The 26,390-nt window shown below is 53.3% G+C and overlaps 1 pseudogene; it reads right to left on the bottom strand.

Moving 5' to 3' along the window:
* Positions 1-1,985: 1,985 nt before the first annotated feature.
* LOC103546852 (L-lactate dehydrogenase A chain-like) lies at positions 1,986-3,150 on the bottom strand (annotated as a pseudogene).
* Positions 3,151-26,390: the final 23,240 nt, after the last annotated feature.

Here is a 26,390-nt window from a genome sequence, read left to right as displayed (position 1 = left end):
GTTAATAGATTGAAAGACAATATTGTTAAGATGTTAATCTTATCCAAATTGACTTATAAATTCAATGCAGTCCCAATCAAAAATTGTAGCAGACTTTTTTATAGAAATTGGCATGCTGATTCTAAAATTTATGTGGAAATGCAAAAGACCTAGAAGAGCCAAAACAACTTTAAGAAAGAAGAACAAAGTTGGAAGGGCCCACACTACCTAACTTCAAAGCTTATTGTAAAGCTACAGCAACTAAGATACTGTGGTATTGGCATCAAGACAGGCAAATAGAATCATGGAACAGAACAGAAAGACCAGAAATAGATCCACTCCTGTCTGGTCAATTGATGTTTTGCAGGTGCAAAGGCAATTCAGTGGAGAATGGACAGTCATTCAACAAACGGTGATGAGACAAATGTATAGCATATGAAAAAAAAAAGAACTTCTATCCATACCTCACACCACATACTCAAAACGCAAAATTATTTTGTAAATTAAATGCAAACTACAAAAGTTAACTCAAAATGTATCACAGACCCAAATGTAAAACCTAAGACTATACGACTTCTAAGAGAAAACCTTCATGATGTGAATTAGGCAAAGATGTCTTAGATATAACACTATGATGTATGAGCCACAAAAGAAGAAATTGATAGATTTGACTTCAGCAAAATTAATAACTTCTCTTCTTTGAAAGACACTAAGAGAATGAAAAGACAAACCAGAGACTGGGAGAAAATATTTGCAAATCACAGATCTGATAAAGGACTTGTATCCAGAATATAAAAAGTACAACCCGCAACTTAATAAGAAAACAAACAACCCTATTTTTAAAAGGGGGGTGCAAAACATTTGGACAGAAGTTTTACCAAAGAAGGGCTACAAATGGCAAAGCAGCACATACAAAGATCGTTAACATTATTAATCATCAGGGAAATGCAAATTAAAACCACAATTAGAAACCATGACTTAGCTATTAGAGTCGTTAAAAATCAAGACTGACCATACCAATTTTTATCAAGGCTGTGGAAGAATTGGAACACTCCTCCACTGCTGGTGGGAATGTAAAATGGTGCAGCCACTTTGGAAAACAGCTTGGACAGTTTCTTAAAAAGTTAAATCTGATCCAGCCCTTCAGCTTTGAGTATTTACCAAAGAGAACAACTTGTACACAAATGTCCATGCAGCTTTACTTATAATAGCCAACCCCCGGAAACAACCTGAATGTCCACCAACAGGTGACTGGATAACAAATGTTGGTCCATCTGCACAATGGCTAGTACTCAGCAATATAAAGGAATAAACTATTGACACAGGCTACATGGATAAATCTCTAAAGAATTATGCAGAGTGAAAAAAGCCAGACTCTCCCAAAAAAAAGTACATCCTGTATGATTTCATTTATGTGAAATTCTAGAAGGGAGGGAGGGATTACAAGGGACATGAAGAAGCTTTGGGGGGGCGATGGATGGGTTTATTATCTAGATTGTGGTGATGGTTTCACAGGTGTGTATATATGTCAAAATTTATCCAACTGAGCATTTGGGTTTTTTTTCACTGTTCAAGATTTATTTAGGGTTTTAGTTGGTACGACACCTGGATAGTTGGTTGCATTATTTATATGCAGATTTTTCTTTTTACATTACATGGCAACGTGCACTATTCAGATACACAAAATAAGGTCCTTTAGAACAGTTATGCGCAAGACATACAGTACTGGATTTATACACTGCATCCCAGGATGTGATTGATTGAAGAAGAAGAAAAAGCTGGACTAGGCATATTGGCTGAAGGAACCAGAACTTACATAGCACCCAGTAAGCACGCATCTGGTTTGAGGGGCAACTGCAGCATGAGCAACATTGGCGGTCATGCCTCTGAGGTGGTGGAACTATTTCACGCTAACCAGTTTAGGACCACACAAGACAAGTACCAGCCGGCATCAGGATATAGCTGCAGGGTTTTATGAAGCATTCCCATTTCTAACTTTGGGAAATTGATGTTGTTCCTAGGCTCCCTTAATATTACTGCTTTCGTCACAGATCAGATAAAAAGGACAATACGCACAATCTCCAACTAAAATCCTGTTGCAGCCTAGACAGTGAAGTGTCTAGGCTGCAACATGAGAAGACTTTAAAAGCGCAGCTCTTTTTGGACCCCCAAAGTGTGTCTGCCCTCTTCTTCAAATGGGCCTCCTCCTCAGGAGTCAGAGCTGCCTTCACCAGGCCTGAGATTCCATTCTGTCCCGAGATGCAAGGCACACTAAGGAAGACATCATCTTATATTCCATAGAGACCCTTAATCATAGTGGAAATTGGATGCACCACCTAAGATTCTTCATTATGCTTCCTGCCAAATCTGCCACAGACAGTCCAGTGGCCCAGGATGTGCAGCCCTTCAGGTTGAGCACCTCATGAGCAGTGTCAGCTCCCTGTTTGTGACTCTCTTGCCGACGTTCCTTACCTGTATCAACGCCTAAACCCGGGTGCAGACACTTCAGGGAGACACCAGCCACATTCACCCCACTCCATACACTAGCATCTCCAGGCTCCCCAAGGGTCCGCCCAGAACAGCTTAATGGGTGAACTCCCAGCCTTTCCCTCATTGGGCAATGGACCTGGGCTGAATCCAGGTTGGAATTACTTCCAATAAACAGTTTTTGGGAAAGCCGCTTATCTTCCAAGCCACATAGGTCAAGATATCCACTGGATTGGAAACAAGAAGCAACTTGCAGTTGAGGCTTTATTTTACAATATTAGGAATGATGAATTAAAGGTGTTCACGTTACGCTGGACCAAATTAAGATGGCTTTCTCCCTCCTGCTGACATGCCCCAGCTGTGATAATAACCAGCTCGGAGCGTGCAGTCACATTAAAGTCTTTGCCAGAGACAATTTTTGGTGTTCTAAGGAAAAAGATGCTGGAGATCTGTCATCTCTCCCTTCAATTTGTCTTCAGTGACATGAACAAGAGCAAGTCATCGGCCAAGTTCTGAGGAAGAGACTGGTGGCACAGGCCACGCCAACAGCACCAACCCCAACAACTGTAATCTTATTCTGGGGAGTGTGTTCTTCCTTAACAAGATTCTGAATCAGCTGGTCCTTGAGAGTTGCCATATTGGACTTAGGAGCAGATGGAATCAGGAGCGCATGCCGGGAGGGCAGGTGAGCGACCATGGCGCACAGCGTTGGATCTGGACTTGGCTGCAGCTGCTGGGCTATTCCCAACAAGCATTTTAAACATGTGCAGTTCATTGTGTGTCAATTATATCTCAACAAAGGTACAGGATAGACAGGATAGAGAGCGTCTCGTGGCTACTTTAGGTTAGTAATCAGGGAAAGCCTTTCTGAGGAGGTGACATTAAGCTGAGATCTGATTGATGAGAAGCAGCAGCCAAGCGGAGGTATGGGGAAGAGCATTGAGGCAGAGGGAACAGCATGCGCAAAAGCATTCGGAGGCTAGAAGTGGACTGGTCTGTTTGAGGAGGAGACTGGCTCACTGTCAGGATGAGGAAAGTGGTACGAAGTAGGATCAGAGAGGCAGGCAGACCCTAGATAAGGGGGGCTTTGTAGGCCAGGCAGAGAGTTTGGGTTTTATTCTAAGTAGATGAGAAGTCACGGGATAGGTCCTCAACAAAGGAGCAATGTGATCTGACGCCTGTTTTTTTTCTTTTTAAATCATTCTCTTTTGTACCAAGGGCATGTATTACCTATTAAAAAAATAAACTATATTTAGAACAAGATAATTTTCACTGTTAGGTGGAGAATAGATTATAACAGGCAACTGCAGGGCTGGGTGAGACCAGGGTGGCAGCCGTGCAGGTGGGAAGGATGCCTTTGGGATCTGATGTGGAGGAAGGAGCCGGAGCAGGTGGGCAGGGTGTGGGTGGAGAAAAAGGGGAGTCGAGGCAGGCTCCCGCATAAGTGCAAGCCGCAGGCTCGCAGGATGTGGTGGCTCTCTGACATCCACAGTCCCTCTCAGTCATCCTTTCACCTGGGCAGCCCAGCGCATCCAGTACAAATCTGGGCATCACCTGGCTCATCCCATTGTGGCTGGTTTTGTGTCTGCCTCCCTCTCTGGCCAAAGAGCTCTTCTTCCTGGCCCAGCCCCTGGTACAGTGCCTGGCACCAGGCAAGCATACAATAAATGTTTGTTGACTAAATAAATGAGAGGATGAATGCTAATTGGCTAATGTATTCATGAGAGTGGAGCAGGGTAGGCATTTCCACCTGCCTCGGCCTCACTGTCAGGTCTTCTCCTCCACCTCCACCCCACCCCCAGCTACTCCCGCCTGACTTCAGCAGCTTCCTTGCTCTCACTGCCCGGGAGCTGCACCCACGTGGCCTGGCCACTGGGCAGGCAGTGCTGGCCGACTCCTGCCAGCCGGCAGCAGGGCCTGACCTAGTTTGGAGCTGGCCAAGGTTGATGATGCCACAGCAAATGCAACTCAGACGGGCTTAGCGTACTGGGCTCTGAGGCTGAATTCACCTTTGAAAGCCAGGAATTTGGGTAGAGAGCTCTCCAGGGCGATGTCTGAGAATCATGGGGGGCAGGATGGGGGGCAGAAAAACAGATACTCCTTTTTTCCTGGGAGCCTAGTCTCTGGTTTCCAAGCCCCGTCACGGGCATCTGGATGGGGGCTCTGGGACCTGTCTCACCCGGTCCCATGGGGAGATGTGGGGCACACTGAGAAGGAATGGGGGATGGGGAGGCCTCCTTGAGCACCTCTCCCATGGTCCTAGTCATTGATTAGTTTATTAACTCAAGCATTTTCCAAACATTTATTAAATATCAGCAATGTAGGCCAAGCACAGAGCTATGGCTGAGGCTCCTGAGGGGATGAAGACGTTGTCTTAACCCTCAGGGGCTCACTGGCAAGAGTCAGGAGAAGCAGCAACACCCAACCCAAAGATGAGCACAGAAGAGCCACAGTGGAGGTGTGTGCCCAGCAGGGAGGCACTGCAGTGGCCACAGAGGCCAGGGAGGCCTCACGGTGGAGGTGGAGCTTGAGAGGAGATGCAAAGGATGAGCAGAATCTTTCTAGGTGGTGAAGGGAAACAGTCAATCCTGGCAGGGGGTCAGCACACACCCAGGTCTCAAGATGAGAACGAGCATGGTGTGTCCAGGGGTGCGCTGGGCCCCACGGCTAGAGCAAGCCTTAGCACAGGGCTAGGGAGAAGAGGCTGCCAAGGACAGCAGGGGTGAACCATGGCGGGCCATGGGTGCCAGGCTCAAAGTTAGGTGCGGTCCTGATAGCAACGGGGAGGAGAAGGATCCAGAGCAGGGAGGAGACATGGTCAGCATTTAGGGTGTCAGCAGCCTGGCGGATGCAATGGGGGCAGGAGGTGGTGAGGCTGTAGGCAGGCAGAGCACTGGGAAGACTAGAGCCTGGGTGAGCAGTGATGAGGTCTGGGGTAATGGAGCTGGAAAGGAAGGCTCAGGCCAGACCCTGAGGGGATGGTTAGGAAGGCTTGGGGCGCGGGGGTGGGATACAGCAGCCTCTGTGCTCTGAGGCTCAGCCGGTGCCCAGCTCATGCCCTCTACCCCACCCCTCACTCATCATGTTGGATGCCCCACAGAGCCAGGTGCCCCCCAAAATGGCTTTCTTCCTCAGGGGCCTAGACATGTGCCCTCTCTGCTACCCCTTTGCTGCCCACCCCCACATCCTCAACCATACGCTGTGGACAGAGGAAATGAGGCAGAGTTGTAGAGACAGTGCTGATGATGAGCAAAGCAGAACTGAGACCATGCTGAGGGGCAGGGGGCCTAACGGCGCCTGCTCTTTTTGGGAGGCAAAGTCTGAGGTTCCTCCCCACTGCAGCCTACCCTGCATCCGGGATTCTGTAGGGCATCACTTCCGAGCTGAGGCTGCAGAGAGGGACTGACGGGTCCTGGAAGACTGGACTTTCCCCACTAGGCCAGGAGACAGGAGCCCGGCCCCTGGGGAGGCCAAGTGGAACAGTGGAGGGGTCAAGGCTTCTGCCCCAGTTGAACACTCACCCCTAGGAAGTGGCACGTCCCACAGGCCAGGCACCCAGGAGACGCTAACTGTATCCCCAGGGGTCAGGAATGCCACCGAGCAAGGCATCCAGCAGGAGGAATGGAGAGAGGGCCAAGCAGCCGATCTCTTGGCTAGAGGGAGTAGGCCCTGAGTGCCCGCTTAATGCATTGTGACACCCAGGCCCCCACGGCAGCATAAATGTTCCATATCATGGTAACTGAATCTGACATCTCCTGGGCGCCCCTGGCATGCGCCCTCCCCAGCCACCTCTACCCCCCGACCTAGGGGGTCAGGATCAGGCAGGAGAAGGTCCCAAGCCCCACTGTTGTCACAGCAGGTTTTCACGGCAGGAGCAGGCCTGCGCCTATGCCAGCACAGCCAGTAGGAGAAGGGGATTCTCCCAGGCCTGCGAGCCAGCTGGGACGAAGGGAAGCACAGGCAGCACAGGAATGGGAGTGGGACCAGGAGAAGATGGATTCGCTGGTACAACTGAGGCAGGGGAAGAAAGGCAGTTTGGTGCGATAGAAGGAGCCCTGGCAGTGAGGGACCCAGATCTCATGCCCGACGGGACTCGCACTTGGGCAAGTCACTTAACCTCCCTGAACCTCAGTATCTTCATTAACAAAGGTGGGGGAAATAATATCTCTACCACATGGGGTTCTTGTGGAAAACCATGTCGGTATATACGGGAGAGCTCACTGAAAAGAAAACGCTAAAGAAAGATCAGTAGAGGTCATGGAGCAATAAAGCTGGAACCTGGGGTAGCGTGAGTGGGGGGAGCCAGGCTAGGCAGGAAAGCCAAGTCTTCCCTCCCAGTGATCAGAGGCGACATGGGGGCAGCGCTGAGACTGCTGTGTGGGTCTGGCTCCCTCCCCTGCCCCAGGGAATCATCTGGGATCAAGACTCAGGGGGCTGAGCCTCCCTAAGTCGTAATAAACTATTCCTTCCCAAAGTCTGTCTCAGCCTTCACAACTGAAGGATCAGGCAGAGATTAGGCAGGGGGTACCCCAAGACCACAGATACCCTGGTCTCTCCCCCCATTCACCCTGGGCCTTTCTGATGGGCTGCTTTACAATCCGCCTTGAGCTTCAGGAAAAAACCATCCTTCTGACGGAAACCTCCTATGAGTTAAATTGTAAAGTGAAACTAAGTAACAAAACTGAGTACCCATAATGTGTCCAGTAATAACAGTAACAAGAGATACCAGCGTATGTGCAGCACTGTAGAATTTACAAAGCACCTCCACCTTTAATTCTCACCGCAACACTAGGAAGCAGGTGCTAAATTATCATCCTCATTTTTCAGGTGAGAAACTGAGGCTCAGAGAATTAAACCACTGCCTGAGCTCATACGGCTGATTGGCGACAGCTCCCTCTGGTCTCACCACAACACCAGCCCAGCCCACATGGCCTGAGGACCTGCCAGGTGCGGGCATTACGGAGGCTGCTGGTGATATGAGAGTGAGCGCAACATGGACCCTTGAGGGCAGAGACAAGAATTCAGGGTGCACAATCACATCATTTCACACCAGGAAGGAACCTCTGTGTCGTCTAACTCAGGCTCCAATTTCATAGATGAGGAGAGCGAGGTGCAGACAAGGGCTTCTAGACCAGCAAACATTTTCTGTTAAACGTCAGAGAGTAAATATTTTAGGCTTTGTGGCCACATATGTCTCTGCAGCATATATATATATATATGCTTCATCCCTCTAAAAATGTAGAAACCATTCTTAGCCTGAGAACTACACAAAATACGCTGGCTGCAGGCAGGACTGGACCTGCGGGCTAGAGTTTGCCAAACCCTGTTCTGGGGGATCATACATCCGGTTGCTTCCTGAGCTGGGGTTCATTCGACCATCAATTAGCCAACCAATTCTTTGAGCATCTGCTCTGTTCTGAGCACTGTGCCAAAAGCTAGAAGTACAGGGGATGATGTCACATGGTCCATGCACTTCAGTGCCTACAGTTGGTGGGCAAGATGGACAGGTAAGGAAGTAAAGTCACCACAATGTATGATGGGAGGCTATACAGGACAGGACACCCAGAGCAGGGGGGAGCCAGCTCTTCCTGGGGTCTTGAGTGCCGTCCCCCCATGGTGGCAGACATCACAGTGTATTTTAATCTCTATTTACTTCTTCATGCCGCCCTCCCAGTCTGTATGTTCCTGTGTCCGTGTTGTTCCCGCACCATCCCCAGCACCTCGGACAATGCCTGGCAGTAATAAGCAAGCTACATTTGCTGAATGAATGAACGAATGAATGAATGAGGACAGCAGCTCCAGAGCTACAGCTTGGGTGCTCAGGCAGACTGGCTGGTGAGAGCTGCTAGAGGAACTGGAGAGACGGAAGGATTGCTCAGCCTGTCCCCTCCATTGTTGAACAAAGTGTCTGATTGAGCCTGGAAATACCGCCCTGGGCACCAGAACCTTCTGCTCCATCCTCTCTCCCTCCCCCTCAGCCCTCTCCCCACCCCGGCCCTCTGCTGACTCACAGCAGCCCTAATCACACCCCAGTCAAGCATGCTTAACTAAGCCCCAGTTACCCACAGCTTCCTAGCAAGAGGAAAGGATGGGACTCCAGTCGCGTGCCAGGCCAGAGGGGGCTGGGCGGGCGTGGAACCTGGTGGGGAGACGCACGCGGATGACAGTGAGGGATTCACTGGGGACCTGCCCTAGAAATGGTAATAATGGTAATAGTGCAGATTTGCCAAGCCCCTACTCTATGCCAGGCCTGGTCTCACACTTTCTGTGCATTCACTTAAGCCTCCTCATAGCAAACTTATGACATAGGTACTATGATTATCTCCATTTTACAGGTGAGGAAATTGTGGCTCAGAGAGGCTACATGACTTGCCTCAGGTCACACAGCTAGTAAGGAACAGAGTTGGAGGGACTCCCCTTTTCCTGTTTTCCATGTTCAGCGAGAGGAAGGGCAACCATGTCCAGAGCCCTGACCCCACTGCCCGGTGGCCTGGGGTCCTCCAGATAGCGAGGCCATCCTAACCCCTCAGAGTCGCACTTCCATTTTTAACTCAACCCCCCTTTATCATACACCTACTATGTGCCAGGCCCTGGAGACATGAGTTGAAGCGACACAGTCCCTCCCACAGGGAGCTCACAAACCAACGAGGGAATAAGGCCCACTGCGGGGAGCAGTGCTATAAATACAGCAATAAATAGCAGTACTGGTGCCAAGGCCCGGGCAGGGGTGGGAAAGTGGCATCAGTTGAGTACCCACTAGTACCAGACACCAAGGATATCTCACCCTTGGCTTTTCCTTCACAACCTCTAATCGTGTCTGGGTTGGCATGATCCTTTAGTGTTGGTGTTACCCGAGTGATTGATTATTCCACACTAGACCACATACTCTGGACATGAACCACACATCCCAGCGTCTGGAAGAGTGCCGGGTATAAAGTCAGTGCTCAATAAGCATTTTTAAATAAGTAAATGGAGAAAGCATCGTTCTTGCCCTCAAGGAACTCGAGGTCCAGGAGCGGAATTGAGGTGCGAACGGATGGTTGCAATACAGTGTGATGATGCAACAGGAACAAGAAGACAAAGGGCACGTGGGAGCAGGGAGAAGAGCTCCGCCTGGAGCTGGGGAGCTGGATGAGGTGTCTGGGAGAGGAGGGTGCCAAAGCCACATCTTGAAGAAAGAGCAGGAGCTTCCCAGGGAAGCAGGTGGGAGGATGGGGTCCAGAGAGCTGAGAGCCCAGCCCTGGAGAATGCACGGAGGTATGACCCACCAGCTGTTAGAGAAACTCTAAGTGGCTCCATGAGGCTGAATTACGGGTGGGGGTGTGAGTGGGGAGGGAGACACAGCTGGGGGTGTGAGGAGGGAGGGAGGGGCTGGGACCAGATCTCAGAGGACCTTGCTGCCATGCCAAGGAGACTGGACCTCATTCCTTAAGCAATAAGGAGTTATGCCAGGGTTTTGAGCAATGGGACACGTAGTTCAATTTATGTTTTAGAAAATAGCCCCGGCAGAGTGTGGAGGAGGCAATGGAAGAAGGTGAGCTCGGGGGCAGGCAGACCAGTCAGGAGACTGGTGACAGACTGTGAGTGTTTAAAGTGAGCAGAAACAGTGAGGATGGGCAGGTAGATGAAAAGGGATATAAAGTGAGATGGAATGGACAGAACTGAGTGACCATTTGGCTGTGAAAGAGGAAAGAGGTCACTGGAGCTCTTAGAGTGTCAGTCCCCTCCTCCACAGAGTGAGGATAAGATGGTCTACCCAGCAGGGTCACTGTGAGCCCTCACAGGGACGAAGACTCCGAAGGCCCACACGGGGTCCAGCGGGCAGCAGATGGCTTTTCCTCTCTGCATCTTCCTGTTCCTCTGTGCCACGTCCTACACTTTTGCATCGTGCAGCAGAGTCAAGCTCAGAGGGAATGAACAATACTAGGATGGGAGGGAGATGTCTCCTGGGCTACAGCAGTACCCACATGCTAGAGGCATGTGCCCTGGCAGTGGGATGGGGTGTCCTGGCCAGAACAAGGCTGCCACATCGGTAGGACTTCAGGTCCCAGACCAATCAAACCCGCTCGGGTCTGCTGCGCACACACAGTCTTCTCTCCACAGGAAACAAGCAGCACAGTCATGTATTCACTCCACTGAGTTCACTGAGAAAGCGGAAACCACTCCAGGCCTTTCAAGCAGAGGGATTTAAATCAGGGGTTTGGCTGTACAGGTGACAGAAGAGGTAGGACAACCCAGAGGTTAACAACAGCAGGAAGCTTCCACCTTCCTGGGGCTGGAGAGAGGAGTCAGTGTCCCAGGAGTCAAGGCCACCAGACAGAAGCAGGGACCACTGCAGGCCATGCAAGAAGGGGCTGCTCAGCAGGAGCCAAAGAAGAGACACGGGTGCTACAGAGACCCTGCTGGAAGCAGAGAAAGGAGAGAAATATCCTGGGTTTTCCCCTCCTCCCCATCTCCACCTTCTTCCAGTGCCTCCCATTGGCTGACCCTATCCAGAAGCCAGTAGGTAAGGGAACCTGGGAAATGTAGTTCCCTGTGCCACCAACGAGGGCAGGAAATGGATCTGGGCACAACAGGCAAATGACCAGCACACTCATTCATTCTTTCGCTCACTCACTCATTCTGTAAACATTTATTGAGCACCTAGGTGCTGTGGAGATTGTGATAAATAAGAATTCTGTATCCTGTCCACATGGAGCTTCAAGTCCAGCATCCCCAGGCTGCAGCCCTCATTGCCCACAGCCCGCCAGCTACGGGCACCTGCTCAGCTGGCCTTGGAGGAGGGGGGTTGGTGCTGAGCCTCTGGGGGCCCCTGGGAAGCGTCCAGTGTGCAGAAAGGATGGAGCCAGGCTCTGCTGAGGCTGCGGATTTGGAGGAGCAAGGAGCTCAGTCGGCTCTGCCTCCTCCTCCGCTGAAAGCGCATGGCTCAGAATGAAATGTCTCCAAAAAGGGAAGAAAACCCTTAAATCCCACTGTTTGTCTTTGGAGCCTGGGAAGCGAGGATCTAATGAACATGAAACATGCGGGCCGCTCAGAAGTTGTCTTTGAAACCTCCCCAGGCCGGCTTTGTCAAGGAGCAGCATTGCCTTTCAAAGCTGCCTGGCTCCTGACTGCCCTCTCCTCCTTTCTGGGTAGCAGGCAGCGAGCAGCTAATTATCCCGAGATGTTAAATGCTCCCTAATTCCTCGGAGAAGTCCCCAGGCTTCTGGGGAACTGGCAGCAGGGCTGGCGAGCTGAGTACTTCCACTCCTCCTAGTCCCCCACCCCACCCCGCCTCCCCCCCTGCCCACCCTGCTCCCCCAGCCTGGGCCCTCTCGGGTCTCCTCCTGCCAGGCTTGCCCTCCCCAGTGCCTCGTACTGACCTGGGAGCCAACACAAGTCTTGTCTTCTGGAACCTGCCTCGTCAAGAAGACTCCCTAGATGTTCCAGTCACACCCTGAGCCTTCGCCCTCAACGGGGGTCTTATACACACCCCTCTGCATGTGCACAGGCCCAGGGGCTGCCCTCCCTGCACACCACGCCGTGCAGCCTCCCTGGAGGAAAAGGGCTCCAACCTAGCCTGTCCTTGAGTATCCATGCCAGCCCAGGGAAAGGAGGGGCAACAAGGCGGGAATAGTCCACGGCTTCCCACATAGACGTTTCCAGACAGGCCATCTGGCCTAGAGTCCTAACCTGACCATAATGCCGCTTTCTGAGACCTTGGGCCTCAGTGCCTCGTCTGTAAAGTAAGGGGGCTGTACCAGCCCAGCATGCATCAGAGTCACCTGGAGGGCTTCTGTGTAGAGCACTGGGCCTACCCGCAGATTTCTAAACCAGCAGAACTGGGGTGGGGCCTGAGAACTTGCATTCCTAATAAGTCTCTGAGTGATATGGCTGCTTCCGGTCCAGGGGCCACGTTGGACGGCCAATGGGCTAGATGGGTGGATTTTCAGCTGTATTTGTCAGAGTCGCAAAGGGTTGCAGGAAGCTCGCTCGCTCAAGGGGCATGTAGGAGTGGGGATGGGTGATGCTGAGTAGGCTGGCCCCCAGCCCAACTCACCTTACCCCAGCAGTTCGACTTCCGTGGTTCTGCTGTTTGCATGTCCAAGCAAGAGTGGGTCAGAACCCAGGTTCCATGCTGTCAGTGAAGTGTTTGGAAACCTGATGACTAGACTAGCCGTCAAGGGGGTCCCTCCCAGCTCTGACATTCCAGGGTTCCCCGCTCATCCCACACCAGCTCCTGGGCTTCTCCTACCTCCCTTCTCTTCTTTATAGTCAAAGGCTGGCTGGGGGCAGCAGGAACAAGGCTGAGGCTTCAGGCCTTTACTCTTAGGGGAGGGGGTGTGGAGGTGGGTGGGGAGGCTGGTGGATTCCCAGGTCATTGCCCTCGGGAGGCACATCCCAACCCAGAGATGTACCTCCAAGTGGTGGGGAGTATGTGTGTGTGTGTGTGTGTGTACGTGCGTATGTGTGCGTGTGTCACACACACGCACACATACGCACATATACACACCCCCTTCTGCTTGCAACCACCACCCTGAAAAGGGGCCTGGGGCCCAGCTGAGTTGAGGAAGTTTCTGGAAAACATAGAATAGCTAAGCTGCATTTGGATGGGGTGGAGGCAGTGCACATGTGTGTCTGCATGTTTGCATGCATGATGTCTGTGCATACAAATGAGTTACAGAAAGAGAGATTTTAATTGGAACGATCAGGATGTAGAGAGATTCTAAATAAAGTAGAAGACTCCTTGAATCTCCACACTTTAGAACTCAACTAGAGATCATCAGTTCCAAAACCCCGCATCTACCTGGTGAGGAAGCCGAGGTTCCTCTGAGCTAGAACCAGGGTTCCTGACTCCTGGGTCAGTGCTCTGCTCCCTGTGGATGTCAAAGCCTCTCTCACGCGCCGGAATGACATCAGCTGAAATCCATAAAACATCGCGGCAAATGGACCAAAGTGGTCACGGAAAAGAAGCCAAGGCAGATGAACCTCTTCCCAGCCCCACCTGCCCCACCCACAGCCATTCCCGGATCCCTTCCAGCCCTGCCCGCCCCACCCACAGCCATTCCCCCATTCCCCGGATCCCTTCCCAGCCCAGCCTGCCCCACCCACAGCCATTCCCTGGCCAGCTGCTCCCGGGAATGCCACCTCCAGAAGGGGGCCTGCCCAGCTCTGCAGCCGGGCTGGGAGAGCCTGCAGGAAAAGCAGTGAGGAGACAAACAAGAGAAGACACAGCCCAAACCCTTTAAAGATTAATGGGGTTCTCTGCCACCCAGAGTCGTGCACAGATCGGAGAGAAAGAAAGACCAGCAGACAAGCAGCTGAGAAGCAGGGGGATAGATGGGTGTGTGTGTGTGTGTGTAAAGGAGACACAACAGAGAGATTATCAGACTGCACAGGCAGTCTGTGCAAACCCGAGAGGCGAACAGACAGCATGATGCAGGCTGAGGAGGGACACACACACACAGACAGACTAGAAGCAGGTGGGGCTGCCACCAGGAGGTGAGGCACTGTCAGAGTGAGCCAGGGTGCAGGCCTGTTTGTGTCTGTGATGGGCTGTGTGACAGAGAATGACAGAGCACGTCTGCGCACGTGTGCAGTGTGGGGCATGCCCCAGGGACCTAGAGAGAGAGTGAGGAGGGCAGGCAGGCGGTGGGCTTTCTCGCAGTCAGTGGCCCACAGGACTGGACACCCCTCACAGACGTGCTCTCACACTTCTGGGGGCCAGGCAGCCCCCCAGTGTCCCTTCCCCGGGACCCCTGCTGACAGCTGTCTCCTGCCTTCACCCCCCTCACCCACTTCTGTGTCTGAGCAGAGCACCAAGCATAGACAGTGAGTTCCACGACCCCGACTTCAATTTTGTCTCTACCACCTACACTGTGTGACCTTGGACAAGACACGTAGACCTTTCTAGGCCCTTGTGTCTTCTGTTTAAAAAAAAAAAGAATAAAGTTCTTGTGAGGATTAAATGAGATAACATATGTGAAGCCCCTGGCATTAAGCTAACCACAAAGAAGGTACTTCCCTTTCTGGTCTTTTTAATCCATGTTCCCAAGGGGTAAGTTTTTGTTTCAAAGTCCCAGGGGCTTCCCAAGTAGCACCATGTTCTTGAAATCCTAAAGCTGAAGTCACCTTAAAAGTCATGTGGTTCAGGGCCGGTTATGTGCACACGTTCCACTTCAGTGGCCCAGGGTACGCCGGTTTGGATCCCGTGTGCGGACATGGCACCACTTGTCAAGCCATGCTGTGGTAGGTAGGCATCCCACATATAAAGCAGAGGAAGATGGGCACAGATGTTAGCTCAGGGCCAGTCTTCCTCAGCAAAAAGAGGAGGATTGGCAGCAGTTAGCTCAGGGTTAATCTTCCTCAAAAAAAAAAAAAAAAAAAAGCCATGTGGTTCAAGCCCCACCTCACTCCTGCGTAATTGTAAGTGAAGACAGAGGCGTCAGTTGTATTAACAATGGAGCCCAGGCCAGACTACAGATCTCCTGCTTCACCCCCATCAGCCTTCGGCCAGAGCCAGAGGATGTTCACAGTGACACTCTCAGGAAGTTTGTGCCCCACTGGTTTGGAGGTGAGACAGAGCCCTGAGGTGTGGGCTGGGGCAGAGGGAAGAGAAGGAGGGCCCTGCAGGACAGAGCCTTGCCCCCTTCCACAGCCCTGAGCAATTCAGCTCTGGCCCCCAACTTGCATTCCCACTTAGCAAAGCCTAAGCTCTTTGGAGAATGGCTCCCCTCCCCACTCCCCCACTGCCACTTAGAAGGCAGTTTAGTGCCCCTCTGTGGTCTCTCTCATATGTCCCTTGGGGGTTTAACCCTCACCAATAGTAAGTGATCAAAGGATTGCTCCCAACTTCACACTGTACTCTCCCTGAAAGAAAGGATCTCAAGTCACTGCTGGCTTCTCCACCTCATGGCATTTCTGTAGCACAGCAGTGCCAGGTAGCCTATAAATTTGGCTCTTTATCTTGGCTGTGTCCTTATCACACCTCAGTCATGGCCACAGGATCAGCAGAGACCGCAGGACTGTGCGAAGCCCGCCCCCTCCCTGGAGGATAGGAATCCCAGGTGGGGAGCTAAGACTGGCTGCCGAGGGGACGATGCTCCCACGTCTGTTCATCACCCACGATGGGAAGGCTCCAGGAGGGGAGGCGAGTGCATGGGCAGGAGATGACTGTGGCAGGGCAAGGTCTGACCGGAAGGGAGAGCAAGGCATGCCAGGAACCCAGCAGTCGTAAAGAGAAATGCTGAAGGGTGCAGGGACATCAGACAGGAAGGGGGCACAGCTGGGGACCGATGTGGCAGGAACTGGGGGCTAGGAGAGCAGAAGCATTTCCAGGCTTGCCTTCCTCACCCCCTCCTGCAGTGACAAAGCAGTCCCCCACTCCCACGCCATCTAGGGACAGAGGAGGCAGAGACCCGGACAGGGAATTCAGGGGCGCAAGCGCCCACCCCTGGTCTCCTTGCACTTCCTTCATCAGTGGGAGCCAGGAACTGCCACAGCAAGTGAGAGACCCTGAGTGCACAGTCACCCCTACCCGTCAGCACCTGATGGGGAGGGGGTGGCCACAGGAAGGAGACTTCCTGCAAGGGACTTCATGGCTTCCCTGTCCCTCTCCAGGTGAGCAGGGCCCGTGGTGTCCCGCTCACTAGTACCAGGCAGCCTAATCTGCAGGAGTCACACCATTCACTTCCTCCCCCAAAACTCCTTTGTCCAAATGCAGTGTACATTATAAACACCTAATGTGGTTCATTCATTCATTCCTTCTGAGAAGCCGTATAGCATTGCAGCTAAAAGCATGGACTCTGAAGCCAAACTGCCTGACTTGAATCCCAACTCCACCAGTCGATGGCTGTGTGCCCTTGGGCAAGTTACTTAACCTCTCTGTACCTCCGTTTCCTCATCTGTAAAATAGCAATAATATTGATAACTACCTCATAGGAGTATTGTGAGGTTTAAAGGGATTAATACATGTCAAGTGCTTAGAACAATGGCTGACATAATAAAAACCAAATAAATATTAGCTGCTAATATTATTGATTCAGTCATCAAAAAGTTCTTGAGCACTGACCACATGCCAGGTGCTATTGCAAGCCCTAGGATCCCACAGTGAGCCCTCCAGACATGGTCTCTGCTCTCGAAGGGCTTACACTTTAGTGGGGGGAACAGACGCTCAATAATCACTAATAAATTTACATCTTTGCAACTTGCGATGAGCCGTAAAGACAGAGAATGGAGCTCTGAGAGTGTGTGACAGGGGACCTAACAGATCTGCGGGTCGCTGTGTGACGTTCAGCTCGCTCTTCCCCAGTCTGTCCCACCCCTTGGGCATGCCATCACCCGCAGCACACGCCCACCAGGGACAAAGCCCATCTGTGCCCTTCACGGGTCTGCCCACGGCCATGTGTCCGCTCACTCTCCGTGTGAGAAGCCAGACAGGGCCAAGGCTCCGTCACCTGGGCTGCCACAACCTCCACCCACTTCCGGTCATGGGGGGCCAGGGAACTGAACCAAGAGTCTTGCCATTGTCTGATCAGGAGCAGACACTCTTCCTATGGAACTTCCTGGCACAATCTGGCCACTCGGAAGGTCACGGCTGTCCGTCAGGAGTCGTACCAGCTCCCTCAGAGACCCCTAAATCTGCTCTCCAGCCAGGAGGATGAAGCAGTGCTGGGCTGGGGACTTTACAGGGCGTCCAGCAGATTTATTCAGTTGTCTCCTTTAATCATCGCAATGGCTCTATGTGGTTGGCATTATGATTATTATACCTACTTCACAGATACGGAAACTGAGGCCCTGAAATGTTAGGCCACTTTGCCAAGGTCACACAGCTTGTTAGTGGAACAGCTAGGATTCCAATTTAGGTCTGCTTGACTCCAGACCCTGCAGTCTTAAGACAACTTAATATGGTCTTTAATAATATTACCTTGAGTAATAATAACTATAATAATAGCCAATACTAGCTTATAGTACTAGCAGTAGGTACCATTTTATACACTTTACATATTTAAATCACTTAATCCCCTAATAATCCTACAAGGTAGATGCTATTACTATTTCCATTTTACAGATGAGGAAACTGAGGCACAGAGAGGTTAAGCCACCTGCCCAAGGCCAGTTAGATGAGTCACAGGATAGAGTCACCATGATGAGAGTCGTAGGACAGCAGAGCTGGGAACGACTTCGAGGCCCTCAGCTGAAGGCCCACCCGGAGGAGGGCCGGCCCTGAGTCTGCGTGGAGCAGCCCGGTCCCCAGGCAGAGGCTATGCCACTGCCCCTGTTGCTACTCTCATCCATCTGTCCCCAAGCATCCAGGGGTCTAGGCTTCCCTGGGGACTTTGCCCCCCTCCCCCAAAGCTCACTCATGCTAGCCGGGGCACAGACATCACCTTGTCCAGCTCTGTCTCCCTTCAATGCTCGACACACCACCTGGCCCTGGTGTCCCCATCACGAGGCCCTGTCTGCAGGTGAGTCAGGCATGGCCAAGAGTCCAGGGCTGCTCCCCCAAGGTGACAGAAGAAGTGAAGGAAGACGGACAATGGCCAGTTCAGAGGCCTCAGGCCAAGACAGCCCCTCCACTCCACTTGGGTCTCTGTCTAGAAGGCAACCTCAATCCAGCACAGGGGCCTATCCTAAAAACCAGACCCGAGGGCAGAGCTAGGGCAAGAAATGTCCCCTGCAATGTCGCAGCTCTCACCCAGAGGAGGCCTCACCCCTGCAATATCGCAGCTCCCACCCAGAGGAGGCCTCACCCCTGCAATGTCGCAGCTCCCACCCAGAGGAGGGTTCAGACAACCAGCTTTCTCCTGTCCCAGATACTTCTGCCCCCCGTATTCCAGAGAAGCCTCTGCCCTTCTCAGGCCCCTTCCGTGCCAGCCTTCTCCATAGTTACAGGCCCATCTCTGTCCTTCTCACCACAGGAAGGGCAGGGGGTGAAGGACAAAGGCAAGGGGCAAGGATTAAAGATAGCAAAGGACCTGGGAAACTGGAGACTTATTCTTGCTTTTGTCCTTACTCCTATGGCACCATCCTGCCACTGCTGCCACCAGAAGGCCACAGTGTACAGCTTCTGACAGCTTAGTCTCCTTTTCCCTGGAAGAAAATAAGGAGAGGTTTGTTCAGGAGTTCCCCTGGCAGGGAAGCGGGCAGCCCTTCCAACGGGCCAGGATGACAGGGGGCACAGAGGGCGAGGAAGCAGAGGCAGGGCAGGCCACGCAACCCGCAGCCCGAAAGTGACCTGTGGTTGTCTCTCTCCCTCCTCCCGCTCCCAGGCTCGATTCTCCAGAGTCTAGCATGGAGGGCAGCGTGGAGCACGAAGAGAAAGGAGCCCGCAGCAAGGCCGAGGAGGCCGGCAGACTGGACGCTGACTTTAGTGGTCCCCATGGACAGGAAGGCTGTGCTGGTGATGGGAGAGGAGGGGGCTGCAGATCTTGAGCGGTACCCTCCCTCCAAGTTGCTCAGAAGCATCTAGACGAGGCCTTGTGCTGAGCTGGCATGTTTCTGCCTCCCAGCTGGATCACAAAATGAAAGGAAACATCCATAAAGTGCCCGAGCCACCTCTGTGGCCGGAAGCCCTGCCAAGGGGCTGCTGTTCCCCTCTAATTGGTCTTAATTCTGATGATTTGCAGCTCCCAGGCTCACAGAGGGCCCATTCCCCAAAGTGATGGATGGGCAGGAGCAGTCGGCCTGATGAGCCAGCCCCCACGGGCTCGGGCTTGTCCAGCAGGGTCCTGCAGGAGGCAGGGCAACCCAGGCCTCCACCCAGGCCCCCCCAGACCCCCGGGTCCTGAGCCCACTGGAGCCTAATCCTTTCCCCGGGTTCCCTCTGCAGAAGAGGGCCCACCCCTTCCTACAGCAACAGGATGTGGAAAGAGAAGGAGCTCAGTCCCGGGGCTCAGACGGGAGCTCCGTCGTACCCTCCTGAGAGCCCTCCCAGGCCATGACACACAGCAGGTGCTCAGTGAACACATGTCGCTCCACTGCGTGGCTGATCTAGGGCACTTGGCCTCAGACCACGTGAAACTTGGCCGTCTTCTACCACATGCTCCGTGGTTCTGCTTTTGTCACAGTGACTCAGGCACAACTCTGGAGTCAGATTGCCTTAATGCGAATTCTGAATACATTACTACTAGCAAGGTGATTTTGGGCGAGTTACTTAGCTTCTCTGCGCCTCCGTTTTCTTATCTTTAAAACGGGGTAATAACAGTACCTCCCTCACTGGTCCCTTAGATGGAAAAGTTTAAGTATGTGGCGAGAGCAGAATAACAGACCCCAAAGAGGTCCATGCCCTAATCCCCGGGACCTCTGAAGGTGCTACCTCACGTGGCAGAGGGACGTTGCCGATGCAGAGATTATCCTGGACCGTCTAGATGGACCCAACCTAACAGTGTGAGTCCTTAAAAGCGGAGAGAGAGACGTGATGACAGAAGGAGCATCAGAGAGAGGCAACGTTGCTGGCTTTGGAGACGTAGGAAGGGGCCACAAGCCGAGGAAGGCAGGCCCCCGGAAGCTGGAGAAGGTGAGAGGATGTAGCACTCCTGGAATCACTAGAAACGCATGCAGCCCGCCCTCCACCTTGATTTTGAGCCCAGCGAGACCCGGTTCAGACTTCTAACCTACAGAGCTGTAAGATGATAAATTTGTGTTACTTTAAACCATCAAGTCGGTGGTCATTTGTTACAGCAGGCACAGGAAACAAATACCTGTGTGTACACACTTAGAACAGAGCGTGGCAAATAATAAGAGTCCAGTAAACGTTAGCTTTCTAATATTCATACTATCATCACTATCATTATCATCCGCATCGCCGCTATAATCCAGGGTGGAGGACACACTGTTGCTTCCGTCTCAGGACAGCTGCCTCTCCCGCATGAGCTGCTCAGGGCCCCTGTCTCACTTTGCTGGGTATTGGAGACTGAATACAAGGCAGCCAGGGGGCAGAGAACATCCTAGAAACAAAATGTCACTCGGCACAGCCACCCTGGGAGCTGAGACAGATGATCAGCTTCCCTGTGGTCCCCTTTCTTTTACAGAACGGGAGTGATGGGCGCGCTGGGAGAGGGGGAGGTCCTGCGCAGCCCAGACACAAGGGCCCGCCTGTGGCTGCCCCTGAAGAGATGACAGCTCTGGGGCTTCACTGCGCTCTGTCGCATCTCCACACAACCGGGATTGCTAAGGAGACAGGCGGCTGGGAAAGGTTGGCCGTTCTAACAGTTTCCATCCAGAGCTTGTCTCTGCTGTGCCGCGTGGGAATGAGCAGGACCCGCTGTGGGAAGGACACCAAGTTAAACAGAAGGGGGGACTTTCTCTTGTGAGAGAACATCAAATAGCAGACAACACGAGATGTTCTGGGAAGACCCCCCAGGATGGGAAGGGCTAGGTCTCCTGTGAACAGCCGTGTGCTGGAGGCGGGGGTCGGGGAGGGAGACGAAACCGTCTCCAGAGGCCCCATCTGTGATCAGCAATGGGCCGTCCTCCCAGAACAAGCCCCCTCCGTGCCCACTCCATTCTCATTCTCAGCCCCTCCTCCTGACCACGTGAAAGCGAGGCTTTGCCCCAAAAGAGCCCCCCAGCCTGCCCACCTCCCCTTCCCCCCTTCCAGAAGCCCTTCACCCCTAGTTTTCCTCCTCAGTGACCCCCACATCTTCCTCGGATACCGGGGGTGGGGGCTCAGAAACCTGTCCCCACAGATCTTCTACTTCTCAGGAGCCAAAGAGCCCAGCTGGTAGCCACTCATAGTCTTCAGTTCCCGGGAAAGATCCTTCACCTCAGACCAGACCGAGGCCGGTGTGGGCGCCAGACTGTCCAACAACGTCCACAGACCTCCCCGTCTCAGGGGACAAGGGCCCTTTCCCTTGAGGCCTGTGGACGAAAACACTACCAGCCACTCAGTTCCCTGAGCACAGGGTTCACGCACGTCTGTTCACCACAGCCTGGCCCTGAGCCGGCCTCTGACACCATTCTCTGGATACAGGAACACCCCTGAAGGTCCCCAGCCCTCTCAGAGGGCACTAGAGACACCCAAGTCCTTCCCACCTCCGTCTAAAAGAGAACTTGGCAGAAAGAACCTCTCCAAAGAGACCAGCTGCTTTGGGGTGACTGGAGATGGGAGTGAGCCAGGCTGGGGGGCAGGAAGAATCGCTGCTCCCAGGGACACCCCGACCTCAGCCCGAGGCTCCATCCCATCAGCTGAGACCTCCCCAGCCCCACCCGCTCCTGCAACTTCCCTTTCTCTCCAGAGTTTAGCTCCCAGCTGATGTTTCCCCACTGCTTCCTGCTCAGCCAGCTTTCTCTGGCAGTTCACGGACCGTGGGACTTGTGCTTGTTCCTACCCACATAGTCTCTATCTCCCAGCCCACAACCTCACTTTCTGACAAAGAAACTCCCCTTCCCACCCCCGCCCCCAACTCCAACTCCACCCACTGGGAGCCGATCCGCATGGGGACCTTGCAGGGTCACTGCTGGTCCATGTGGTGCTTCTGTGCAGACCACAAAAGAGTCTGTCTTTCTCCAGGGGATGCAGCCCCACCAGGGGACATGGCCTGGTGAGAAGAACATAGGCTGGATTTCAGCCCCCATCCACCTCTCCACCAAGTGTCCTTGCACAGTGCACAACCTGCCCACCTGCACGCAACAGCCCTGTTTGACAGACTTCAGGGAGCACATCCATTGAAGGGGCCTGATAGACCACTGAGTCTTAACCTGTCATTTTACAGGTGAGGAAGTGGAGACCTGGAAGGGCAGGGTGATTTATCCAAGGTCACACACCTAGCTGGTGCCAGGCCCAAGGCCAAAGATCCATGTGTCCTGACTCCCAATCTAGTGCTCATTCCCTCACCCTCCTCTCCCCACTCTCACTCTTGGGGACAGATGGCAAATCCCAGACAGCAGGATTGCTCCTGAAAGCAGCGCCCGGGGAAGGCTTCTTGCACTAATTAGAAGAGAAGTGATAACCTCATCTCAAACTCTGTCTAGACATAAAATTGCACATAAAACTCTCTGAACCGTGCGCCACCTAACCCTGGGCTGGTGTGGAACATAAATACCGATCTTCCCCATTTATTTCCCATCTACCAACCACGGTTATCCTGTGCCACGTCACTGTGAGTGTGTCCCCTACTGTCTGTCTGGCCAGTACGTGTGTCCTGGCCTGGAAACTCCCAGACGGAGCTGCTCACTTCAGGAGAAGCCCTGAACGCACCAGTGCTCACAAGATGACTTTTTTTTCTAAAGATTTGCACCTGAGCTAACAACTTGCCAATCTCTCTCTTTTTTTTTTTTTTTTTTTTACTTTTTCTCCTCCCCAAATCCCCCCCAGTAGATAGTTGTATACTTTTAGTCGTGGGTCCTTCTAGCTGTGGCATGTGGGACACCGCCTCAACAGGGCCTGACGAGTGGTGCCATGTCCGTGCCCAGGATCCAAACCAGTGAAACCCTGGGCTGCCAAAGCGGAGCATGCGAACTTAACCACTCGGCCATGGGGCCGCCCCACACGATGACTTTTAACTTAGATGCAGGTGAGGGCAACGGGGATGAGGAGGGAAGCGGGGGTAGGGGAGAGGAAGAAAAGCAGTTCCCAATGTCTTAATTTCCTGTCCAGGGTGTCCAGTTGCCTCTAACACCACTGAGCTCTGCGTCCCAGAAATGGTGGTGAAGATACACACACACACACACACACACACACACTCTCTCTCTCTCTCTGTCTCTCTCTCTGGGTAGAGTCTGCAATATAATGTGGTAAGTAAGCTCAGGCAGAGCCAGACATCAAGGTTTTGAATCCTGGCTTTTCCTGTTCTTGGCTGTGAAATTTCAGGCAATGCCTTAACTTCTCTGCGTCTCAGTTTCCTCTTTAAAACAACGGTGTAACAACAAACATGACCTCAGAGATCGCTATGAAGATCTCTAGAGTGAATACATGTGCATCACTTATGTTGGCTATAACCATATTGGGATGCTGTTTCTTGACACCTTGTCTTGACCTTGTTTTCCTGTGGTCAGGGGTAGGGGTGGGGGTGGCAGGTACTGTCCAGGCTGCCTGGCACAGTTTCCAACTCAGTATTCCAACTGTCAGAGCAGAGATGGACTGCCTTGAGAAGTAGTGAGCTCCCTGTCATGGGGAGCAATCAAGCAGAGCAATCCAGATGAGCATTTTGCATAGATACTGCAGAAGAGGGGGAAAGGGATCTTTTCCAAAGAACTTTCCAACCCCAAGAGACTGTGAATATGTGACTAAACCCACATCTCCTGGCAGCCACGTGGGCACAGCCTTGCCCACAAATCGGGACACATGTACAAGGACACACTCTCCACACTGTCTCTGGGAACCAGGAAGGACTGTTTTAAACCAGCCAAGCCAGCATCCTCACCCAGCCCTTCCCCCAGCACCCAGCCAGTTCCTGTGTACACACAGGCACCCAGGTGGCAAGCAGGAGCTTTGCGGGAGGCGCCAAGTGGGGTTTCAAGGAGCCTGCTCCCTACCACGCCCAGTTCTCTTTTGATGAGCACCAACTGCCAGCCCCCCCACCCCTAGTGCAGGCTGGCTCTGAGACAGGTGGGGCAGGTGACCAGCAATGGGACAAGGTAGCCAGGGGTTGGTTCTACCTCTGATGTAGGTGGACTGAGAGGGGACCTGGGGCAGTCTTGGCAACCCCCGCCTCTAATGAGTCAGGGTGCCCAGAATTCGGATGCTATGAGAGGTAAGATATGGAAGGAACGAAGCAGGAATTTGTGGCAGGGTCAGAAGCCTCACCCCCAGCCAAAGTGATTCCTGCCCCTGCCTTCTCCCCTCCTGCACCACGCCTCACACAGTCCTCCCGCACTTCCCCTGGGTGCTGTGTGCCATCTATTAGCCATTCTATGGGGAGGACCGAGTGCTGATGAACCAGAGAGCCGGCACATTCACACCTTCCTATCAGGCCGGGATGCGCTACTGCACATTATTTGTCTTTGCAGCAGCTGCGACAGCAGTTCTCCCTTCCTAACAATATTGGCTTCGCCTGGTATTAAAAAGGGCCCCTAAGTGCCACCGACATCTTTGCTGGGAGAGGAGACCACACCCCGGGGGGATGGGGAGGTCGGACAGCCCGGGATGAACTGTTTGCTGCTGATTCATCCAAAGGTGGATGCAAAAATTAGGCGGGGGAGGAGGAGGAGGAGGGGAAGGAGGAGAGGGCGAGAAGTCAGCATCCTAGAGGCAGAGCTTTCCCCCCAGGACCAGTACACCCAGCCCCAGGCCGTCCCACGCACCCCTCCCCACCCACCCCATCCCCCAGAGAGTGCTGGGCGCTGCAGGAGGCGGGGCCCGCGTGTGTGTGTGTGTGTGTGTGTGCGTGTGTGTCCCCTCCAGCTTCCTTACCACAACCCGGCTACTCTTCCCAATCAATGGCCTCTTTGTGGCTGCGGAGGGACGGGAACCAGGACACGAAGTGCAGGGGGAGGGGTGGGAGGCCACCTCATGGGCACCCGGGCGCGCGCAACCCCGACTTGCCGCCGTCGGGGCCAGGGCTCCCCGGAACGCGGGAGGAGTACTCTCCCCGGAGGGTGTCCAAACTCTCTGGACATAGAGGATGGGGCCCTACAGGGGGAGCGGCTGGAGCCTCCCGACGCTGCGCGGTGGGCCACTCGCCTGTCCCATAGCCCAGGGAAGACCCGCGCGCCCCCCGCCCCGCGCCCGCTAGGTGGCGCTGCGCAGTCGTGCGCCTCCCCTCTGCGGGGCGCCCCTGCAGCGTCGGAGGCGCCTGGGCACCGGCGGGAGAGCCAGGGTGGCAGGTGCCTAGCCAAGGACCCACAGCCGTGAGGGAGGGATGAAGGAGCAGCCTCCCCTCCTTCATTTATTCATGTCTTTTGAATGTCTAAGGCCTCAGCTCTCTGTCGCAGGTCCTCTCTTGAAGGTCTAAATGCCCCCAGTCCTCTAGAAGCCCACAGCCTCGGAGTGACAAGAGATACCCATAGGAAAATTAATCCAAGGTCATCTATGGCAAAGCCCAAGTGAGAGGTACAGCCAGTGCCCTGAGTTCAGAAACAACCACGGACTAAGAGGCCACAGAACTCTGAGGGGGTTATCTTGACCGTTCTGCCTGGACCAAGCAGATGGGTGCGAGTCATCCATTCCTTCTGGTGCCAGGCACTGGGCTAGGTCCTGAGCGTTCAACTGTCACCAGGTCACACCGTCCCTGTCCTCAGAGAGTTTGTGGACTAGTGAGGGAGAAAGACCTCAGTCAGATAACTGCGCGAATAATTCCCAAACTCCAGCTGTCAGGCGTGCAGAGGTACACAAAGACGTAGGGAGGAAGATGCCACGCTCACCCTGGGCCGCCTGCTCCAGCCCTAAGCAGGGTTGGGAGTGGGGAAGTTTGCATTGTGAAGAACATGAGTCCCCTTCCTCTTAGTCCTGAATAGACATAAGAAACAGTTGCCTAACAGCCAAATCACAGTCAAGGCTGGGGCGACAACTGAGGAAAGAACCCACGTTTACTGAGTGCTGAGTTCCACGTGCATGGTTGTGTCTTCTCGTTCAACCTCCACTTCACTCTGTGGAGTGTAGGTGAAGCCCACTTCACAGAAGAGGAGACTGAGGATCACAGAGATTAAGGGACTGGCCCAAGGTGCCAACAGCCGGTCTGTGGCAGAGCTGGGTTTGGAACCCATAACTGCCTGAGTTTGAATCCTGCACTTCTGCTGTCACTTGCTCTTCTGGGGCCATGTCTGGATGCCCTGCCGGGGGCCAAAGCAGGACACATAGGGAGGAAAGAGACAGAAAGAGAAAGGGGTCTGGCGGGCTAAGAAGCCACCAGATTGGGGCCCTGTCACCACCTCCCGTTGACACAGCCAGCCCTTTCTCAGCATCTCCTGACCAAACCACCACGCGCTTAACATTCTGCTCAGTTTCCACTCCGCTCCAACTCCAAATGTTTATCAACACACGCTGTAATGTAATCAGCTCCTGG

Source organism: Equus przewalskii, chromosome 6 (genome assembly GCF_037783145.1).
Source record: "Equus przewalskii isolate Varuska chromosome 6, EquPr2, whole genome shotgun sequence".
Classification (NCBI taxonomy): Eukaryota; Metazoa; Chordata; class Mammalia; order Perissodactyla; family Equidae; genus Equus; species Equus przewalskii.
The sequence above is the reverse complement of the archived record's forward strand: the minus strand, read 5'-3'. Positions and strand labels throughout refer to the sequence as shown.